The sequence below is a fragment of the Pipra filicauda genome, unplaced genomic scaffold (genome assembly GCF_003945595.2).
Source record: "Pipra filicauda isolate LSUMZ 115617 unplaced genomic scaffold, ASM394559v2 scaffold147_size4022426_pilon, whole genome shotgun sequence".
In the NCBI taxonomy this organism is placed as follows: Eukaryota; Metazoa; Chordata; class Aves; order Passeriformes; family Pipridae; genus Pipra; species Pipra filicauda.
Window position 1 is genome coordinate 1112857 of NW_024103962.1, and position 20960 is coordinate 1133816.

Genomic DNA, 20960 nt, shown 5'->3' on the forward strand with positions numbered 1-20960 from the left:
CTGAGCCTGTTTCTACATCCTTGACCTTAAGCAGACTGAGGGCAGCCAGAGATTTCACTGTTTCTCCCAATACTCAACCTAACATTGTTCTCTGCTGATCTCACCCATCATTCCTTACGGAATTAATTATTTTCGTATACAAAATAGAATTTAAATCAGTACTTGCAGCTTCAGAGTGCATTTATTATAGACTGAAGTCAAACCCATCCTGTAAACACTCAGGCTTACAGACAGTCCCACTGAACCAAATGAGATTATTTCAGGACATAAGCACTGGTGGAATTGGGAAAACTAGCAAACAGCTGCAACACAACCGGAAAAAACAAGGAGTTTACCACAACCAGAATGTTCTTCCCAAATGTAGCACAACTCTGCTTACATCATCTCCAGCATTATTAATTATTCACTATGGCCAGGAGAATGGCCCTAAATATAATTTTGTTTGTCTTTTCACTACCTGAGTCTCTCTGCAAAACACTACTGTACTCCCACTGCTAAACTGTTCTCCAAATTACTGGGGAACCAAGCAAGCCAGGCATGTTTAGATTCTGTATATCAGACAAATTTATTCAGCCATGAAATAACATGCTAGTAATAGTATTTACCCTTTAGAAGCACATAATTAAAATATTTTCTGTGGACTTGGAAAGAGAAGATCAGAAGGACAGCCTCAGGCAAGAAGGCTTGGAAAAATTCCTTCAAAATCGGACACTAGTCTCAGATGTGATAAGCCACAGTCCAAATAAAAGTCTTCCCTAAAAATACACCCTGCAAGATCAGTATCAGTATAGTGCTAATAATGAATACTTTAGCTGTACCTAGAACCCCATCTGGAGCTACAGCACTGTGCCACACAAGCAAGTTTTAAAAGTTTTTGAGCCTGTTCACACACAGAATTACATCTTCACTACAGGAAATCCAATGCCTACCAGAAGCATTAGCAACCCTAATATCAATTGCCAGTTTCCTATGCTTCACTGGATTAGCCTCCTCCCAGTAGATCGTTGGAGAGATGTCTTAGATAAACAGTTGGATAGGCAAGCTAAACCAGTGCCATGGACAAAGAATAAGATGGCCTCACAGGACAGATTATTTTAATGCAGATTTAACAGGAAAAGCATCATTTAATCATAATGGCAATACAGCACAGTACCAAATCTGAAGAGAGGGGAAAAAAAGTAACAAGGTTCATGGTCATGATGACTCTGGATTTTGGTCTTTTTGTGACAGAAAAACTAAGCCAGCCTGCATGGTTCCTAATTATTCCCTCTTAAACAGATTATCTTCAGAGTCAACCATTCTCCCCAGCTATTCCCAATGATGATAGAAATCATGCATAAAGAAGGTCAAGTTTCCTAGTTTGTGAGCCACATGTAAATAAATATATACAATTTCTGAATTTGAACAACACTGAATGAAATTCAAATTATTCTTAAGTCTTGTAATAGGCCTCTCTTTTGCACATAAACAGCTTGCTACTGTTGGAAAGTACAGAGGGATTTAAAGTAGAATCTCATCAACTTCTAGAAATTAGCATTCAAAAAAATTACAACAAAAGCTTAAGAAGTTGAAAAAAAAAAAATTCAAGGTCAACTAACAGTATCTCAGGGACTATTTCCAAACAATACTGAAGCTGAATTTCACAGAAGCATGCAACATCCACACTGTTTAGAAAGACAGGCTACATAGTTTCAAGATCCTTCTGGTCCATTACAATACAGTCATTCATTATGCATCAGCTACTATGTGGCTATTTAAAATGCCATTTCAGTAGAACAATCTCTAAATTCTGAGAAATTTTTCAGGGTGCTGAAAACAAGGGGATAACAAAACCCAACTCTCCTCTTGAAGTTCACTGCCATCTAAAAACAATTCTAGCTAACAACCTGAATTTCCCACACGGGATTTTAACTCGGAATTATGTTATTTCTCTACATACCCTGATCATATATCTCAATATATGTATAATGTAGTGGGAAACACTGCCTTACTAGTACATCATGAATATGACTCTGAATATATTCAGTTTATGTCAGTGTAAAATAATGTGTCTAGAAATAAAAACAAAATTAGACATTTCTTAAAATAAAATGCAGTTTTAAACAAAAACAAGGTGCAGCAGTAACAAAAGTTTAGAGGTGGAACTATTAGAGCAGCCATTTAGGTATTTTGCACACTAATCAAGTACTTAAAAATAAGAACATAAAAACTCATACAAAACAAAATCCACTGTGTTTTCAGAAATCTCAAAAAAGTGCTTCTAGCATCCAAGTTTAAATTGTCACTGAAGAGAGCGCGATTAGCACTTATTACTCCCAGTTCGGTTTGTTTCTGACACCTTCCATCAGAGTTACTACAGAAAGTCAATGGCACTAAGATCACAAGAGAGTTAACCTGAGTCAGTGCTTCCCCAAGACTCAAAGCTATCGTTTTCTTTGTTTACCCAAGGTAACTCTGCCAAAGCAAGATGACCCGATGGCCAGACACATTATCTTTGAGAAAGTGCAGAAGAACTAACCCCACCAAGCAGGTACAAAGTGTGGGCTCCACTACTTAACATATCCACTTACTAGCCACTGGAGTAGTATTCTCATGGATTATACACTGTAATTAAATTTACAGCATAACTTGTATTAACCGCTCTTACAGTTTAGTCTTGAGAATTCCCCAAAACCATTCTGGTCACCAATCCACACAGCCTTTCTTGCTCAAACAACAGTGAAGGTCTCCATAGTCCTTCAGAGTAAGAGGGTAATTTCCACACATCGATCTGCTGACAAACACACCTCACTCGATTAAACAAACCTTTTAGTGCTGAATTTTCACAAGGCAAATTCCTTGACAGAGTCAGCCCACGGAAGCAAAGTATGCACATGCAGTGCTAGAAAAGGCACATCATCACACTTCCTCTCTCAATATTATATCCTGTTCTGGACTTAAGTACATCGCAGCCAATTTTTATATTCATAACTCGTAACAGTTTCAAGCATGTGCCACACACATGAGCATTTGTAACAGATGTCATATTTTGCAAATATGCGAATATTTTTCAAAATAGCTAGCCCAGACAGAAGGAGTCTGAGGGGCTGAGAAGACCATCTTCTATATTGCTGTGATCTGTAAGAGCTTGGATAGACAATACAGGGGAAGGGGATAGAGGTGTGAATTAACATCCTGGATGTCCAGCTGTTTTCATGTTTTAACTGCTTGCTGCCTGTAACTATTCCTTTAGGACGTAGGAGCTTCCAGCAAGCCACCTAAAGCAAGTCCTCTTCTTTTACTGAAGTAACAATCAAACTAAGTTGGAAGAGTCAAATATTTTGAAAACTCTGGGTAAGCCTCAGTGTAGAAACCAACAGAGCTGTTCAGACTGGATTGTTCTGCATACACACGAAGAGCATCCAGAGGTCCAGGTGCACAGGTATGATGCACGAGATTATAGCACCTGATCCCTCAGCTTGCATCAGAAAAAGGAGATTGCCTCCTCTTCCAGGTACACCTCACATCTGCACAAAACTACAGCCTACCCTTGCTACACGTACACATCACTTCATACCATAATTATTAAAGCATTAATTTTTCCCATCTCTCAGACACATGAAGGAGTGCTTTGGAAGGGGCAACTAAAAAGACAATGTATGCACACAATTTTTTTCATATTTTCTTATCAATAATTAAATGCACACTAGATCTGAAATGTGTGACAGAAACTTTGCTATTAAAAAATCTCCAAAACGAAAAGTAACCAACCTTCTCCATTGAAACAGCAGATAACATGCAGGACTAAGCTCAGAAAAACTCGAGCAACAAACACGCAGAGTGAGAGAAGAAATATATACAGATTTTAAATCAGATACCAAGGTCAATATATGGCAGAGACAGAAATGAAGCAGACAAAACTGTGACAAAATTTAACATGTATGCATACCCCACGCTTGTTCATGCATGCTTTCCAGAAGTGCATGAAGAAAATAATCAAATACATGCATGTGCATCCTTCTGTTTAGATCAGATTTACATAATACGTAGAAATTCCAGGTATGAACTTTTGAAAGAGCTTGAAGCTATCAGCAATAAGATACAAGGATTTTGAATAAAGCTGGCCTCAGTCAAGCACAGGCAAACATTTCATTAACTGATGCTGCAACTCTGAAAATCATTTTATAAAACTTTCTAAAAAAATCCAATCTATAGGCAATATATAGTATTAAAAGTCCAATATATGGTATTAAGAGAGATACTGAACAAAATAACTTTCCCCTTATTCTTTTTTTTTTGCATCTTTTTCCTTTTCTTCCCAGCTGTAATATTCTGTATTTCATGAAAACAATTTCAAAGCTAATAGCAAAACATTTCTATTGCAAGGTGAAATACAATCCCTTAATGCCAACAGACAATAAAGTTCCCTTTCTAAAAGCAGACATATAATATACAGTGGCGAGAAGTAAACTCATGCTGAGCACTGAGTAAAATCTTATTCTGTGTTTGTTACTATAGAATCTAAACCCCTTAAAAGTTTTGGTGGATTTTTTTGTTTTGTTTGAGATTTTTTGTTGTTTGTTTGTCTTTTAAGTGCTCAACATAGATCAACATATGTGAGACATATCAGAAACAAGCTTGCACACTTCAAGACAGAATTGTTTTTCTACTCACAAGATACACAGGCTGCAATGTTTACAGTTCCATATTTGAAGCAATCTAGGATAGAAAACAGCCCATTATCTACCAGTGCAGCACCAGACAGAGCTAGTAAGAGTTTCAGAACTTCATACACAAGGATCTTCAGAATACTTCTAATTTTCATACGGTGCACCAACCTGTATTAATCCTGTGCATGTTATATTACTCTCACTCTCTTTATTTTTTTTTAAACACAGCACTAACATCATGTGGAAGGGTGGAGTTCATTATCACATGGAATCACAGATCCTTTTTATTCAAAGGATAAAAAAAAAGTGCTAGTCCATCCCTGAGATGTCAGTGAAAACATTACAGAAAAACAAATACCTTCGCAGCATTAAATCAGGTCTTGTAACCTGAACTCAACTAACACGCTTCCTCCTCCCCCTGGGCCCGAAGCCCTCAGCCCGGCCAGGCGTGCAGGTGCAGCAGAACAGGACCTTCCTGCCTTTGTTCCATTTCACTCAGAATTGGCACAGTTATTTCAACCTGGCACTTTCCTTCCTGACTCATCCCAAACACACAAACAAGATTTTCCAGGGCTAATTCAGGACAGTCAGCCCATATCATCTCCATTAATTGCTATGACAAAACTGAACCCTCCCCGTAGCCCCAGTGAAAACTGTGACAAGTCAGCTAAAAGCTGCTGCAGTAAACCACAGGTGGAGCCAAGGGGAGGGAAAAATCCCAAAGTTTTTCCTAAGATCCTCTTGTTTACTCATTTTTATTTGTCATTTGGTAGAATGCTAGAAGCTACAGTCAGCCCTACCGAGCAAAAGAGTAAAACATTTCCTACCTTGTCAAAATAAAATGGCTAAGGTCCCTCACCCATGAAACCTAACACAAACCTATCTTTTTGAAGAAAAGCACTTATGGAAGGGAGAAGGAAAGAGAAAGACTCCTGGACATATTTAAACACAGTCCTTCAGAGACAGAGAGTTCTTCCCACATTTCTTTCCAGCCATTGCTCTTTTCTCAGGAAGTGATCAGTTTAACTTCATCAATCTTTTTTGACTTATTACATGGGATTTTCAAACCTGCCAGCACAGAGCTCCCAGTGAGCATTCCCAGTTCACCCAGAACATCCTGCCAGCACCCAGAGATATAGGCAACTACAGGGCACTACAGATTCTGAATGTACAGCACCCACAGTTTGCTCCAAAACCCTCAGTGAAACAGAAAGAAAACTACATGCTAATGTTCATCATTAATTGAACCAACTAAACAAGAACAGGAACACACCCAGAAAGCGAAACTTCTGGCAAAGGAAACTGGCAGGAGTTTTTATTGCACTTACAAATGATGCAGCCAGGTAATTTTTCAACTGGCCTCATAAAAGACAGAAGAGACATGAAACAACTTATGGTTCAGGATCATGTCAAGCACATAGAGCTTCTCAGACATTTTCAGGGGCACAAGAAGTGAAAAATGCTTTAATATCAAACTTCAAAACTGAGGGGAAAGGGCTGTCTCTAGAGTCTAGAGACTACAATCTGGAAACCTGAGGCTTTCCTCCAGACAAGGAAAACAGAAGTAGGAGGCAAGGTTTACTCACAAAAGAGTGACCAGATTAGAGTGTTAAGTGTGTCTGACACAAGATCAACCAACCACTCTTCTGGGCCAGAATGAAAGCATACATGCAGCTAACTGGGACCAGGCTCTGAATCTCAACTCATTCCTTCTCTCAAAGTTTATGAAACGAGAACGTTTCCCTTATCCATCGCATACCTAAAACAACTCTGGATAAGTCCCCATGTGGCATGACGGCTTCTGAAGCCACTCCAACACTGCCCATGTCTACACCTGCTTACAACCCCACTACCAATGGGGCAGCAGGACAGGCAGCCAGCACAGGCATCCAAGCCAGACAAACCCTGGCAACTCTTCTGCCAGGGTAACTTCCAGCTCCCTGAGCACACGGACCCCCAGACAGTTCCCCAAGCATCAGCACAGGGCCATGGAGAAAGGGAAACATCCAGCACCAGGAATTCAGCACCACATCAGCTCTGCATTAAGCTCTCACAGAACCACACTATCAGAACAGGAACAACATGGAAAAGAAAATTGATCACACCACTTTTCTTGATAATCCAGAGGCAAATCGACACCAGTAGCGAAACTTTAGCCAGGAGATACTTATTCCCATTCCACAACAATGTAAAAAAAACAGAAGGACTGGGAAAAAAACCCCAACACAACAACAAAAATCCCCCAAAACACAAACTCCTAAACCCATCAAAACCAATCCCACAAACAAATAAACAGACTTGCTTATTTGTGTTGTTTACCTGCCCTGTGTGTGTGAGACAGAGGAGTGTACCATGTGAGCCTAAGAAGCTCCCCTTTAGGAATGACATGCATGGACAAAGCACCCCTAACGTTTCTGCTACACAAAACAGAAAGTTAAGTTACTCCCTTAACAAGCTGGACAGCATTTCTAAAGGCTTTACATCCCCATTATTGCATTCATCCAATGGATCCAATGATGAATTCATCTAGACAGATCACCATCTCATTTTGAAGACTATTTTACCTCAAGGTCTTATTAAATTCCTGAAGTAAAGCCGGCTTCTAAAAAGTGATGAGATGACCAATTAAAATATCCAACCTGATAGCAATACATACTAATTGATGCACACATGGCCTAGAAAAGAAACTGTCTAGAGCAGTGCAGGACTCTGTAGTGTTTGAGGATGATGTCAAGCTGTGTTTCAAATGCAGTTACCCAATGTTCAGAAGGGTTTTCCAATATTTTCTTGACATATCCCTTTTAGGAATCTAAAGGTTACAGAGACTCATCGTGATATCTCCCTTCATACAATACAGTACATACAAAATAAATGTAACAAAGTAATCTTCAAAATTAACTTGTTGCCCAATTGGGGGGGGAGCATAAACTTATAGCAGATTAACAAGGCCTATCTCATGCCCTTCCACAGGAGCTGCAGCCCTCGGCAGGGAACCTTCCTGAGCTGGAGAGAACTTTCATGGCTTCTTGCACTAGAGCATACGAGCTCAGTTTCTCCAGCTTCAAGGTTTAGTACTATGTGCTGGTCCAGCTCTCTGCAACAAGGACTTCTGACGTCATTAACAAGTCTTGCCTCAGCAGAGTGAAGTGCAGAGTCCCTACTGGGCCTCACCTGCCAAGGAGAGGTGGTTTTCATATTCAAGCCAGGATATCATCAGGCCCAGCATTCTGCAGACATTTTTTTTTCATAAATATTGCTACAAAGGTTGACTTTGAGGAGTAACACATTTTGTCACAGGAAAAGCAGACACCTTCCTAAGAGGAGGAAGCACCTTAGATGGCATAGGACATTCCTACCAACAAGCCTGCACTCAAGCAGCAATCAGTTACAATGGTTTTGTCTACTGAGAGCAGTCTAGCAGAGCCTGACCTGAGGGTAGGAGCTGCAGATAGTTATAAGGACACCACTAAGTTTACGCTTTCAGAAGACCAACTATGCTTTACATACAGAGCAAGATTATGGTGATGTATCCAAGCCAACCAGTATAGTGGAACTTGGTGAACTCAAAGAAAACAAACAGAGCAAAATGAAGACAGCCTTCTGCTGAGTGCTCCCTGCCTTGTTTTTCACGTAAGTGTTAATTAACAGATCAAATAAAATGTCCTCAGTTGGGCTGCAGTAACTATTTACCTTTATGTGGATAATGCTACCCCACATTTCAGCTTAGTAAATATATTCCCAACAGATTCATGCTTAACTTTAAGCTGTCCAAACACTGTCTGGCCCTTGGACCAGCTCCTGTCTAATGATCAAAGAGTGCGCTTTACACAGAGCTGAGACTACAATTTCCGTGGAGCCCCTTCTTTCTAAACTTGTGTAACCACCTATTTTAACCTTTGGGCTTCAATTATTTATTAATCAGAAACTACTGTAATTTTGCACTTAAGAGATGCATGCAACTAGAAAGCTAATTTAAAAAAAAAAAAGCAGCAATATTCCTAAAAGACTTTGCAAAGTATGTAACATAGCTAGAAAAAAAAAGAATACATTTCTTCAGATGTTTTAAACTGGCTGATACAGTAATACAGTAGATAACAAATACTGACAATATCACATATAGGCACCAGATACATGTCAACGTCCTGAATTCAAATCATAAACAGAAATCGTGTGTGAGTGTAACTGAGATATAAAAGCCAAGCACAAGAAAAAGAATTAATAAAATAGTCCACGTTATGTAAGTCACAGGAAGTGAAAAAATATAAATCACAGAATGCATAAAAAAATTAAAACCAACAGATGCTGGATTTACCCAGCCCATTAAAATAAAAAGGTAAGAAAATGTGGAAGAACTAATGTACATGTATGCACATATATATGGTTAAAACTTAAGACAAGCCAAATAATCTACGATTAGAGGTTTGAACAAATCTAGTATATATTCAAAATGAATACAGTCATTAAAATTAGCAGCCAATCCAACAGTAAGAGAAAAGACACGTGACTTTCTCTTGAGTCCTTGATAATCTGTGGGTGAGGAATTCCAGATCCTCAGCTATGGGCTTTACACATACCTCAGCCTGCAAACTGTCAAAATTGGACACTTCCAGACTTCTTTATCTAGATGGTGAGATACAACGAATAACCAGTAGCAGCAATGGTGGCCTCCAGCCCTCCACTACCAGGGACAACTCTTGGTTCTGTCATGAGCTGGACATCAAACAGTTTGGGTAACATTAAAACAACATGCCTGGAAATCTCCAGCTCGAGTAGCTGGATTAATTTGATTCAGTCTCAAGGAAGAGAAAGCAGAGAAGTCATGGGAACCTGAGGGCAATGTCAGCAAGTGACAGGAACTACCAATCTCCCTACCAGAAACTGGGAATCCGCCCTCAAAATCTCAAAGGAAAGTTATCCTTCTGCAGATTTCAAACGGACATCACTGAATTACTCCAAGTCTTAGGATGAGCTGTCAGCAATGTTTTGTTCTCTCTTCCACCATCAACCTGCCAAGGGTCCTAAAATGCTCCTCGCCTTTTAAAAGATGAGGAAAGCCACTGCACTGTAGGAAGGATGATCATGTATCCTTTATGTAATGTTGCAACCCCTAAATTATCACAGACTCAATGGGAATTTTTTTCCTTAATTTACCAAACTAACTAGAATGCTTCCAATCTCAGGGGATGAGAGCTACCGTGTTAAATATCTTTCTCATTTCACCAAGCAGTTAACAAACCAGTTGTTCATTTCCTACTGCCTTCCTATGACCCAACAGCTGACCTGGAATCAGGCATAGCTTCCTACCCTTTCTCAGAAATTATGTGGAGTTATACTTTACTCAAATATACATAAATGCTACCTGCCCACATACCTGACAGTCTCCCGGTTTGCTTTTTTATTTTCCTCTGTTTGTCACTAGCTGAGCTAGTCTTAGAAATATCTTCAATTAAATCAAGATAATATTAGGAAAATGGCTTATGCACCATTAACATTTCACTTTATCATAACAACTCTAGTTAATAGTCAAGTGTTATATTTAATTTGGCTTCTTCAGGTTAGTAATTATTATGTGACAGTAAAGACAACAAACACATGAATAAAGGAGTCCAGTTTGTCTCCTCTATGCTACTCCAGAAGGCTTGACATCACTCACTTTGAAAACAATTCTACTGAAACTTAATATTACACATCACCAGGAAATTGATTTAATGAGTAACAGTGAAAAAGCCCGCACACAATAACAAAATACAAGGTTTTACAAAAGGTAAAATAAAACTAGTAATGGTAACAACAGCATCAGTAATAATAATCAATATGTTATCTTGTAGTATTTAGAAAACATTCTTATGTTTCTCATTTTTATATGAGCACTATACTTCTGCAATCATTGGGTAAGCAAAAATAGCTTTCTTAAAAAGGACCTTTAAATGCAGTTTTAATTTTATCAGTCTACTCTGCACAGGCTGAGGGACTAGATTTCCCTTAGCCTGACTACGAACACTCTGTAGTCATATATTCTCTAATAGTAATTATGCCTTCCATTGACTAATTTCAGCACCTATTTTAGCTCAACCCTCATTGCTCATACCAACTTTCTGAGGATAAGATTTCTCTGGACTATGCAGTAGATGGAGCAAGAGTTTCATTGTGAAGTGCTTTTATAAATTTTCTTTGTTCATGTGCATCTTATGTCCATAACTGGAAGAAAGAACTCTAAAAGCAGCCAGTCTTGTTCATTTAGTATCAAATTAAAAAAATACAAATTTGAAAAGATATTATACATAGGTATGCCTACTAAAGACTGCTCAGCACAGTAGTATTAATAGTTTCTGTACACATTTCTTTGTATTGAATGATTAAAATTGCTATTCCTTCTGGAGTCTGATCTTAAGGAGAAAATACTATTTTAGTCCTCCAGCAATTAAAGATATATATTCCTGGGTTTGTTGTTGTTTTGTTTTTTTTTTATTTCTTTTTCTTTTTAACCACTTGTAGGCTGTCCTTACTGTAATAATGGCAGGGGGACAAAATCTGATTACTGCTGGGAAGAAAATTAGTACATAAAAACCCAAATGCTTTAAAGAATTACATTACCTTGAATCAATAGTATTATCTGGAATAGAGATATGAGTAAATACATTACACATGTAATCCATTTGTGGAAAACAACCATATCCTCTGCAAGAGCTCAACGTAGCATTTCACAAGCTAAGGTAATTTTTAAGGCAGAAGTAAAGACTCTTCTTAACTCAAGATTCTCTGAATTTCTGAGCTATGTCTCTGCTTACTTTAAGTAACGACAGAAACATCTATGAAACAGAAAGATACTTGCACACAACCGAAGCCAAGCATGCACTCTCAAAAGGAATTTCAGATATTTACTATTTAGCACAAGTAATTTACACTACTGCTACATGTCCTGCAGTTCATCCTACACTCCAATTCTGCAGTTCTCACCCATTAAAATCCTCGAGTATCTGCACGTATCAAGAAAATCTCTAAAAACATTATAAAGCTTTGATTACTCTCTGATGTTATCTGAGAGAAGAAAGCACAGTAACTCTAGTAGGGTGGAGGGAAGGAAATGTGGAGAGAGGAAAATATGGTTTAACTGATGAGTATTTCAAGTTGTAACAATCCTTTTAGCTAATACTTCAAAAAGAGCCCCCAAAACAGAAAAGTCCTCCTAACCAACCCACAGCAAAGCATTTCTTCACTCCCTTTAGCTTTACAATTCAGATTATTCCCATATTAAAATGCTCCTTGGGATTCATACAGGAGGGTATTACTTGGAGGATAAACAGGAGCTACAACTACGTAGCTTTTGCAAAGCTTTGTATTGGGTTTGCTTATGTCATTAAATGAGCAAAACTGGAAAAGGTCCCAGAACGAGCGAGAAGCACAAGGAAGCTGGCAACGAGTACACCGGGCTCAAGCACAAAAACACATTACTAAGCAAAATGGGGGACAAAACAAGGCGGGAGGAGCAAGAACGTGATATATAACAAATTGCAGGTTTTAAATGGCCAGCAAATCACCGAATCACAGAATCAACCAGGTTGGAAAAGACCTCTGAGATGATCAAGTCCAACCCATGACCCAACACCACTCTCTCAACTAGACCATGGCACTAAGTGCCACATCCAGTCTCTTCTTAAATACCTCCAGGGATGGTGACTCCATCACCTCCCTGGGCAGCCCATTCCAACGTCCGATCACTCTCTCTGTAAAGAATTTCTATCTAATGTCTAACCTAAACCTCCCCTGGCACAGCCTAAACAGCCCCAGCTCCCTCAGAAACGAATCCACATAGGCAATTAGAAACTCAGAGAGATGGATATTGGGGAAATGTGTATGGATAAAGCTGCTGTGATGGTAGGTTATAGACTAGCACCAGGTTTAAAACAAAATTGGTCAAGTATTTGAGGGACTAAATAAGATAAATTATCTATGTGATAACCCTTAACATTAAGATTATAAATAAATGGCCTTTTCCCCTTGTAGACAAGTAAAAGGTGTTTTACTTTGCTTTTCTATTACTTGCTCCCTGAGTATTGGGTTGAGATGAGGAAGATAAGAACTAACAGTGGGGAAAGGAGGAAGCCAGGAGGGAAGCTTCCAGGAGAGCTGAAAATAGCACTGTACCACAGTGACTAAGGCTGAGCCTCCGCTTACAAGAAGGTGTGTGTTTTACAGCACCATGAGTAAGGCATGGGCTCTCCTACAGGAGCACAGCAGAGGCTCTACAGGTTTTACCACAGGGCTCGCCTTGGGCAGAGCCTTTACAGCAAGCCCTGTTAGAGCCTAATCTATCCAAATCTAATCTATTTTCTTCAACCACATCTGCCTAATGAAACATATCACTTCTCTCTAACAACCTTGCCTAATTCTGTCTCTGCTTGAGATTTTAAAAGTTATCATGTACTACTATTACTTTATAATGTAGAAACAATTAGACTTTGTCACCAGTAGTATTATTATCATTATCTGCTCTTGCAAAAGACTGCCATGGGCTATCCAGTAACTCTCTATGTTTAGCTACATGAACACCAATGTACTACAAGTGCTTTCATCAGAGGTGGTTCTGTCTTGTTATTCAAGCTACCCATCCCACAGCTGTGTATGTTTAAAATACAGTTCTGCAACACAGCTGGACAAAGCTCCTCATCAAGAATCAATTAAAATATATATTAAGTTTGGACATCATTCTCTGATCTGATTAACATTCTGCTACTTTTGTGAATTCTACAGATGTTTAAACATAAACCTGGATTATTATTCTGCTTATTACCAACACATCACTAAGGTCACAGTGAACAAGGCAGAGGCTGATCTGAAGTCGTGAACGTGTTTCATTCTGACCTCAGTATAACTCCACTATGTGTAACAATCCTCACCTTGGAAATCATTACACCTATGAACACACATATCAATGTGTGGCATTCAATGCTTTTTTAGATTCGGTATACATCTTGGAAATTAAAACAATGACTCTGGCTAAAGCTAATTATAACCAAGAGTCCTCTTTCTGCTATATTGTCAGGCTTTTGAAGAACACAAATGAGAAGAAAAATGTTTTTTGTCCAATACATGTTGTATTGCTGCATTTTGAATGTATGTTTCTATAACAATCTTACATTTTTATAAAATATTGCTAACTTGAAATAATTTGCACAGAAAGGGACAGGAGTTGTTGGTACTGAGCACTCAGATCTTGAACAGCTCTGCAGGACATCTTGATTGTAAGGCACACTCATGCTAACCAAACAAATGGAGTGCAGACCACTTCTCCTTTTGACAACCACAATCTACACCTAAGGTGTCCCACAAGCATAGGAACAGCAAGATAAAAGAAGGAAAATTACTTCTTCCTGAATCCATATACAACAAACAGCAGAACAGGAAAACTTGAAAACTCATGGACGACACATTCATTCCAGCAAAAGAGAGCTGCTTTCCACAGTGATTTAAGCAATATCAGGTGTCTGTCCCTCAGCTGTCCTGATAAGATGGAGATTTTTAGAATAACATAATGATCTTTCATTCTACAGAGATGCCCACTAAAGCTGTGCTTTTGGGTTTCACATAAATACACTCTATTGATCAGTCGTTACAGACTAAGCTGTGGCACTGCTCCATGAGCGTGTCTGGTTCACTGCCTTAAAGGTTAATTGTAGCCCAGCTGAATTTAACTGTGCAGGCACCTTATTACAACTGTGAACATATGGCTTTCAGCATAGGTTGCTGTTTTCTTTGAAAGCACACAAAAAGAAAACCCTGATAAAAATGCTTACCTTAAAAAACAGAACAAAACAACCGAACAACAAACCACCACCAAAATAACAAACCAACCAAAAAAAAACCCCATCAACCAACCTTTTTTTTTTTTCTCCAATTGCCATCTCAGGTCAAAAAAAAGCAGGATTATGATAAGCACAGAGAGCTACTTTCTAATGCTTTTGCCTTCAACTATTTTACCACCACAGCTATAGCATGTTTGGTGACTACTTAGGAAACAAAAGTTGAAACAGTTACAGGGAAATATATCTTAAAAACAAGGGTCATCTTATCCTCTTGGAATTTTTAACCTTAGATTGACTAGGATGCTCAAGAAAACTATCTAAGCTGCATCATAACATACAGCTATGAAGTCTTAAACTGACCTCAAGAGATCTCATCAATCCTTTTGACTTTGCTATTTTACTAAGTTATTCACAGAAAAACAAAGATGATTCATTCTTACATGAAATACAACTGGCCCAATTTAAAGCTCAGTTTAGCACTGAGCACAGAGAACACACACAAAAAAAGAGCTAATTTAGAATGTGAAAGAAGTAGAGAAATGCTAACAATTAAACAGGCTTGGTAGCTGACGTGGAGAAAGAGCTTCTTATTAAAACTCAGATTGAGTTGCATTATATTCATTACACTGAACAATGAGAACGTTTTGGTGAAACTTTCCTGTTTTCATGGCTCTTTTCACAAATAGTCAACTGTGGAGAACATTTCTTCTTAATTTACCGCTATCTAGAGCAGAGTAAACATTCAGTAATCAAGACCCAGGAAAAACTGTCAAGCCTTAAAAAGAATTCTTTTTGGCTATTCTGAAATTCCAGAAAGATTAAAAAAAAAAAATCACAACAACAAACCAAACCACAAAAAGCAAGCATTCCTTTAATAACAACAACAACAAAATAGATGGTGTCACGATCACAACATAAATAAGCTAAGTTTAAAACTTGTCACTGTCTGCAGCAGCTTACAAGTAGTATGTTTAACCTGGAGGGCAGCACAGAGTGCAAATGTGTATTTTAAAATAAAGGAAAGGCTGAAGCTACTAAAAAATAAGAACTAAACAGAAGTGGTAAAATGCTTTCTCTCCAATATTGCAACATATGAAAAGTTTGCTCAAACTCTAAAACTTGTGAGTAGGCCAACATGTAGAAACCTGTGTTAGGGCTTCAGTTGCACCATAGATTTATAGCTCCACATTAATAGTAAAATCGTCTCTCCTCTTAACAGGATAGTTTCTCAGTGAATCTGCTGTACTGGAAAATTGTTTAAAGTTCTCTCAAGCATCAGTAAGATATAAAGGCCAGGTCTATAATAAATTCTGAGAACAAGAAAAAAGATCTGCAAGTGTGAATACAAGTCACTGATCAAGAACATAATTTCACAGAAATCACTGTATCTGTGCTTAAAAGAAAAATGAAATTAATCCTTTTTCTGTGTTTAAACTATTGAGGTCAATTAGAAGTTAGCAGGAGCTTCCTCTGCTAAGCAACAGCAACTGTGATGGTAGAAACTTAACACATTTATAGTGGAAACATTAATTCGTAAATATAATTGGGTGCTACGGGGAAAAAATCATGCCTTTGCTGATGATTAAAACACTTTAAGTGTAGAGTCAATTTTTTTAAAAAAGATTGTATTAATATAAATAAGTCCATATGATCAAGAAAAATATGCCAGTAAAGACCTCGCTGACAAGAAGTCTCCCTAGAACATAACCTCCTTGTTCTAGTTCAGTGTTTAACTCCACTGACCATGGAAGTACAGTTTTCAGAATACCGACCACAAACAATCCAACTTTATGTTTACCTATGAACCTCAAAAGCCCCATGAAGTATGAAATGAAACAAGTACTACAAGCAAACTGCATTAACTCTTTCTGAACTTTAACTCTGAACACTTTCACAATGCCTAGAAAGAGCACCGAAGCATGAAGCTACATTTTCACTTCTTTGTACCAAAATATTTCTCTTTACATAAGGAAAATGAAACTAAACATCTATACCACCTGTCCAATTGCTCTCTCTGATCCACACAGAAGGTTCACTTCAAAATGGATAACATACTTTATAACAAATTGAGCCTTGCTCTCTTTGTGCACGATGCTCTAGCTAAATGTGTGGTTTCCCCTCACAACATAGGAGCTTGCTCCAGATGTGAAGCAAAACAACAAAAACAAAGTCTGCACAGAGGAAACACAAACCCTCAAAATAAGATTAGAACGTACCCTGTTCAAACAAACATACAACCTAATGGTGTATTTATGATCAAGAAAAACAATCTTGCAAGGAAAAAACACAGGCATTCCTCACTTTGCTCAAGTCCATCTCCTGTGGATAAGAGAGATACAGCTGTACTCTTGAACCCATAAGGCTTGGAAACTAGGCCATTCTTCTGCTTAAGGCACTGAAGGAAAGAATTCTTGTCAGATACTTTCTCCCACGCCCCCTCTGTCCAAATCAAAACCATGTGTTCTTATTGTGCAAAAGCAAATCCAGAAGGGAAAAAAAAAAGAAATTAAACATGGTATAATCATTATCATCCCAACTTGACTACTTCACTCTATCCTCTTATCTCTTGCCGTGTTCAATTTTTTCCTCTTTAAAATGCAGCTGTCCAGTAGTCTCCCCTATCAGAAAGGCATCCTTAACCACACCCACTTTAGCTGGCATCTGAGACATCACTCTTCCCTCACTAGCCCACAAACAGGTGTGCATGTGTCAAAATCATAATTATTTATATGATAATGCAGCAAATCACATGACCATAGGTCACTGTTTTATCCTTCCTTAAAACTCCCCCTGATGTGACATCTCAATCATTCTCATATAGCACTGGCTAGGTAAGACAAACCACAATTCCCACATTCCTCCTTGACCCTGGCCAGAGTTATCATCCAGCACTCCCGCCTTGTTTGTTCCTTCTTTCACCGTAAACGTGCCAGACTGCCCCAGCAGAATTAAACAACTTTGATGCCTCTGAAAAGTACAAAACAAAATAATACCTTAAAACTTAGCTAGATGGGTGAGACCACAACACAGATAAACAGTAATACCCTCACAGGTAACAGTAATACCTTTGAAAGATTAAATTATACTTACCATAGAGAAAAAAAAATGTATTCTTATGCCAAACTAACCAGGGCCTTAAGTCAGAAAAAAGCAAACTACAGCATTCTCATTTTTATTAATTTTATTAAAAGTACTATACAGCAAGTATTACAGAGTCAACTGTTGAATCTCCATGAGTATTTTCTTATACAGAGCTCCCCAAAAACATTTAGGAGAATATATTACTGATGCATGTCTTTTCTTTTGCCTTAATTCAGGAAAACCATTCCCCAATTTAACAACACAATACAACACACCACGAAGGGAAAAATATAGAAGCTCCTCTCTCCTCAATTAATACCAACTCAAAGAAAACAAAAGAGATTCTAGCTCAAAGCTTTTGATTCCTGTCCTTCTCCTTCTCCAGTGAGAGCAGAGAAGGGAAGTTCAGTTCACCCAAACTAACCCCAACTGCAAGTGTTTCAATGCACTGACACATTACCCGTCACAGCCTACGTAAAATGTATCAAGAGGAAGCTGTAAATAGTTACATGTACAAAATCAAAACACGGGGAAATTATTATTTTGAATACCACTCCTACCCCTCATTTGAAAAAACAAATCCGGTAATAGGCATGAAAATACAGTACAGCCTCCACCCATTAATTTCCCCAAGTTTCCCAATAAACTGTTCAGTAAGAATAAGTGTTTGACAATCATAATCTATTTATTTTCCTTAAACACAGCTTTCATGAAAGAGAAATAACATTTCCAGTGGAAAGTATTTATGGACATTTGCTAGAGAAGCTAAACATAGCACTGGGAGATGTCAGGAACAGCAAAAAGGCAAAGAAAAGACAAAGGCTGTGAATCTGCACAAGGCAGACCTATCAGTTACACTCACACTGCTCCACCACCGCTGGCTCCCTCCACCTGTTGTGTGCCCGTTGCTGATGGTTCTTGTACTTCTTACTCCAGCTTTCTGATAAGACTTTATCAAGGAATATGCTGCATGATCTTATCCCTTCTAGACTACTTTCAAAGGATGCAGTGGGATAAAAGGCACAAAGAATTATGGAAATATGCAAGTTTGTCACCCATCCCATCAGGAACTCCTGTAATTCCTCAAGAAATGTATATTCTTATGATAGGTGCTATACCCAATTATTACACTATTTTTTAAAGGATGTAACAGATGCCTGCACACTGAGAGAAAGACACATTAAAGTTTTATTTATTTTCTATTTTAAAGTACTGAAAGCAGCTGCCAAGAGACAGAGAGTGGTGGTGGTAGGGTAGTTCCCTGTGATTTCATGCAACAACCTCACACCATGTGCAAAGCACAGTTGGATGGGCACGTAGGTTTGTAGTCAGAACCATCAATCAGCTCTCTCTGGGATACAGAGCTACAGTCTGTCCCTTGGGAGTCACACAATGGAGCCACACTGCCAAGATGGCCACACGCATGAGAGGGAAGAAAAGAGCCTCTCCTGAAGATCACCACTGGCTGCAGAACTTGGGAGAGCTTTGCTAATATACATACTCGAGGATTAGAAATAAGCACTATAAAGATGTATTTTTTTACCAGGCCAAAAGCTGCTCCTTAACTCCTCACTCTTTCCAATTATTTCTCCCTTTTCTTGCAACTTCTCACTGCCTCAGTTACCCAGAGCTTACTAGCTCGACTTTGTACGTCAAGACCCATCAGCATAAACAGTTCCCCAGTCCATTAGTGTTTATTAGCAGAAGGAAGCACATTAAAAGTAAATTAAGAGTCTCACCTCACCCTCACAGAATCCATTTTAAATCAAGGAATGCTGCTGATCAGGAAGTCAGCAACGGACCACCTCCTCCATCCTACCTTTGCCACTTTAGCAAAAGTCAGGGACACCATGGGCAGACCTCGAGGTCTCTGCTCCAAAACCCAGCAGACGCCACACTAATGACAGTACTAGAATTACTTTGTGCAGATTTAGGAACTTACTACTGCACAGCTCTTTGCTGTTTATCTGGCTGGAGGATTATATTCATTAGTATTAGGTTGCAGACTTACACCAAGGTTTTCAGAAACAAATGTGCAATTTTCAGTATTCTGATATCCTGTACAAACATGGGGTTTTTAGATACCCAATGCACTCCCTGAAATTACAACAATAAAAAATAACACTTACTATTCCCTAAGTGTCAAAATTGAGCCCTTCCAAGTAGCATATCTTTTAAATGAACTACTAACATTTTAATTGAAGTTTTCATTCTATAAAAGATGATGACACTTGGGAATATTTCCATCTGCTTTGTGTAAATTTTGCAAGTCTTATGCACTATATTACTGGATATATACCTATATATGTCCCTTCCTGTCATCTATCTCTCAGCGACATTGCCATATACATTTGAAATGGAGACTCATGAGTAACACATATCACACAAACCTGGGCTTTATCATTTAATTAAATCGAAGTTTTCATGTCAAGGACTTACTTTCGTTGTGACAATAACACAGAACTCATCAGTCCATGAAGAGTAAGGACAGACCAAATACATCTATTTGCTTTAACCAGTAATAACGCTGATATCGCTGTGTCAATTAAACTTCCACTGAGCAGCTGATATTAAAAGCTCATTATAAAAATTCACCAAGCTAGAGTTTCACTTCTTTAGCTATATTACCTCATTTCTGTTACCTCTGTCTTCCAAATCCTCTTCTCATATTCACTTTTCATTTTATATCAGTCAGTAACCTATTCAGAAGAGACTATTGCTTGGGCCTGTACAGTACCAAACCTTATAAGCTCCTACTGTTGACCAGAACCTCTGTAGATTGATTCAATACAAACAAGCATCTTCTTCAACCACTTTCAACCCATTAGGTCATCTTTCTTCATTTCTTACCAATCACTTTCCACCCAAGTAGAAGGTGGGTATGGCTCCTTTTGCCCTCCTTCTGCCACCTTCCCAAAGGCAACTAACAATACCTACATTGCAAACATACCACTTTTAACATTGGTCCCCTCACCCCAAGAGGAAAACGTCACACCTCCCACACTACCACCAATTTAAATAATCACCACTGATGGACAGGACCAGACAGGGTCCAGCATTCCTCAGGCACACCGTCTATCGTAGCCAAGACTGGTTGTTTTCTACGGAAGACCACCACAGCAGAGAACACCACCGTGCTCCCGCTCCGCCGAGCCCGGGCGGAGCAGAGGAGAGCGCAAAGATGTTTAAACAGAGCACAAAGGAAGATATAACGAACTCGGGAGGAACCAAGGACCCGACCACAGCCTCTCTGAGAGGCAACACAAAGCAAAACAGAGGAAGGAATACAGCAACACCAGGGACCGTCTTGGAGGTGCAAACTGAACAAAGAGCAAGTACCGCTGAACCCCAGAAAGCGAGACAGGGCCAAGCGCCGGGCGGTCTGACAGCCCACAAGTGGATATCCCAGCCCAGGCGCGGAGGTGCC

The 20960-nt window shown here is 38.8% G+C and overlaps 1 protein-coding gene across 7 annotated transcripts in view; it reads right to left on the minus strand.

Annotated features, from left to right (window-relative positions):
* MARK1 (microtubule affinity regulating kinase 1) overlaps positions 1-20960 on the minus strand; it is a 57983-nt gene that overhangs the window by 36251 nt on the left and 772 nt on the right. The window lies entirely within an intron of this gene.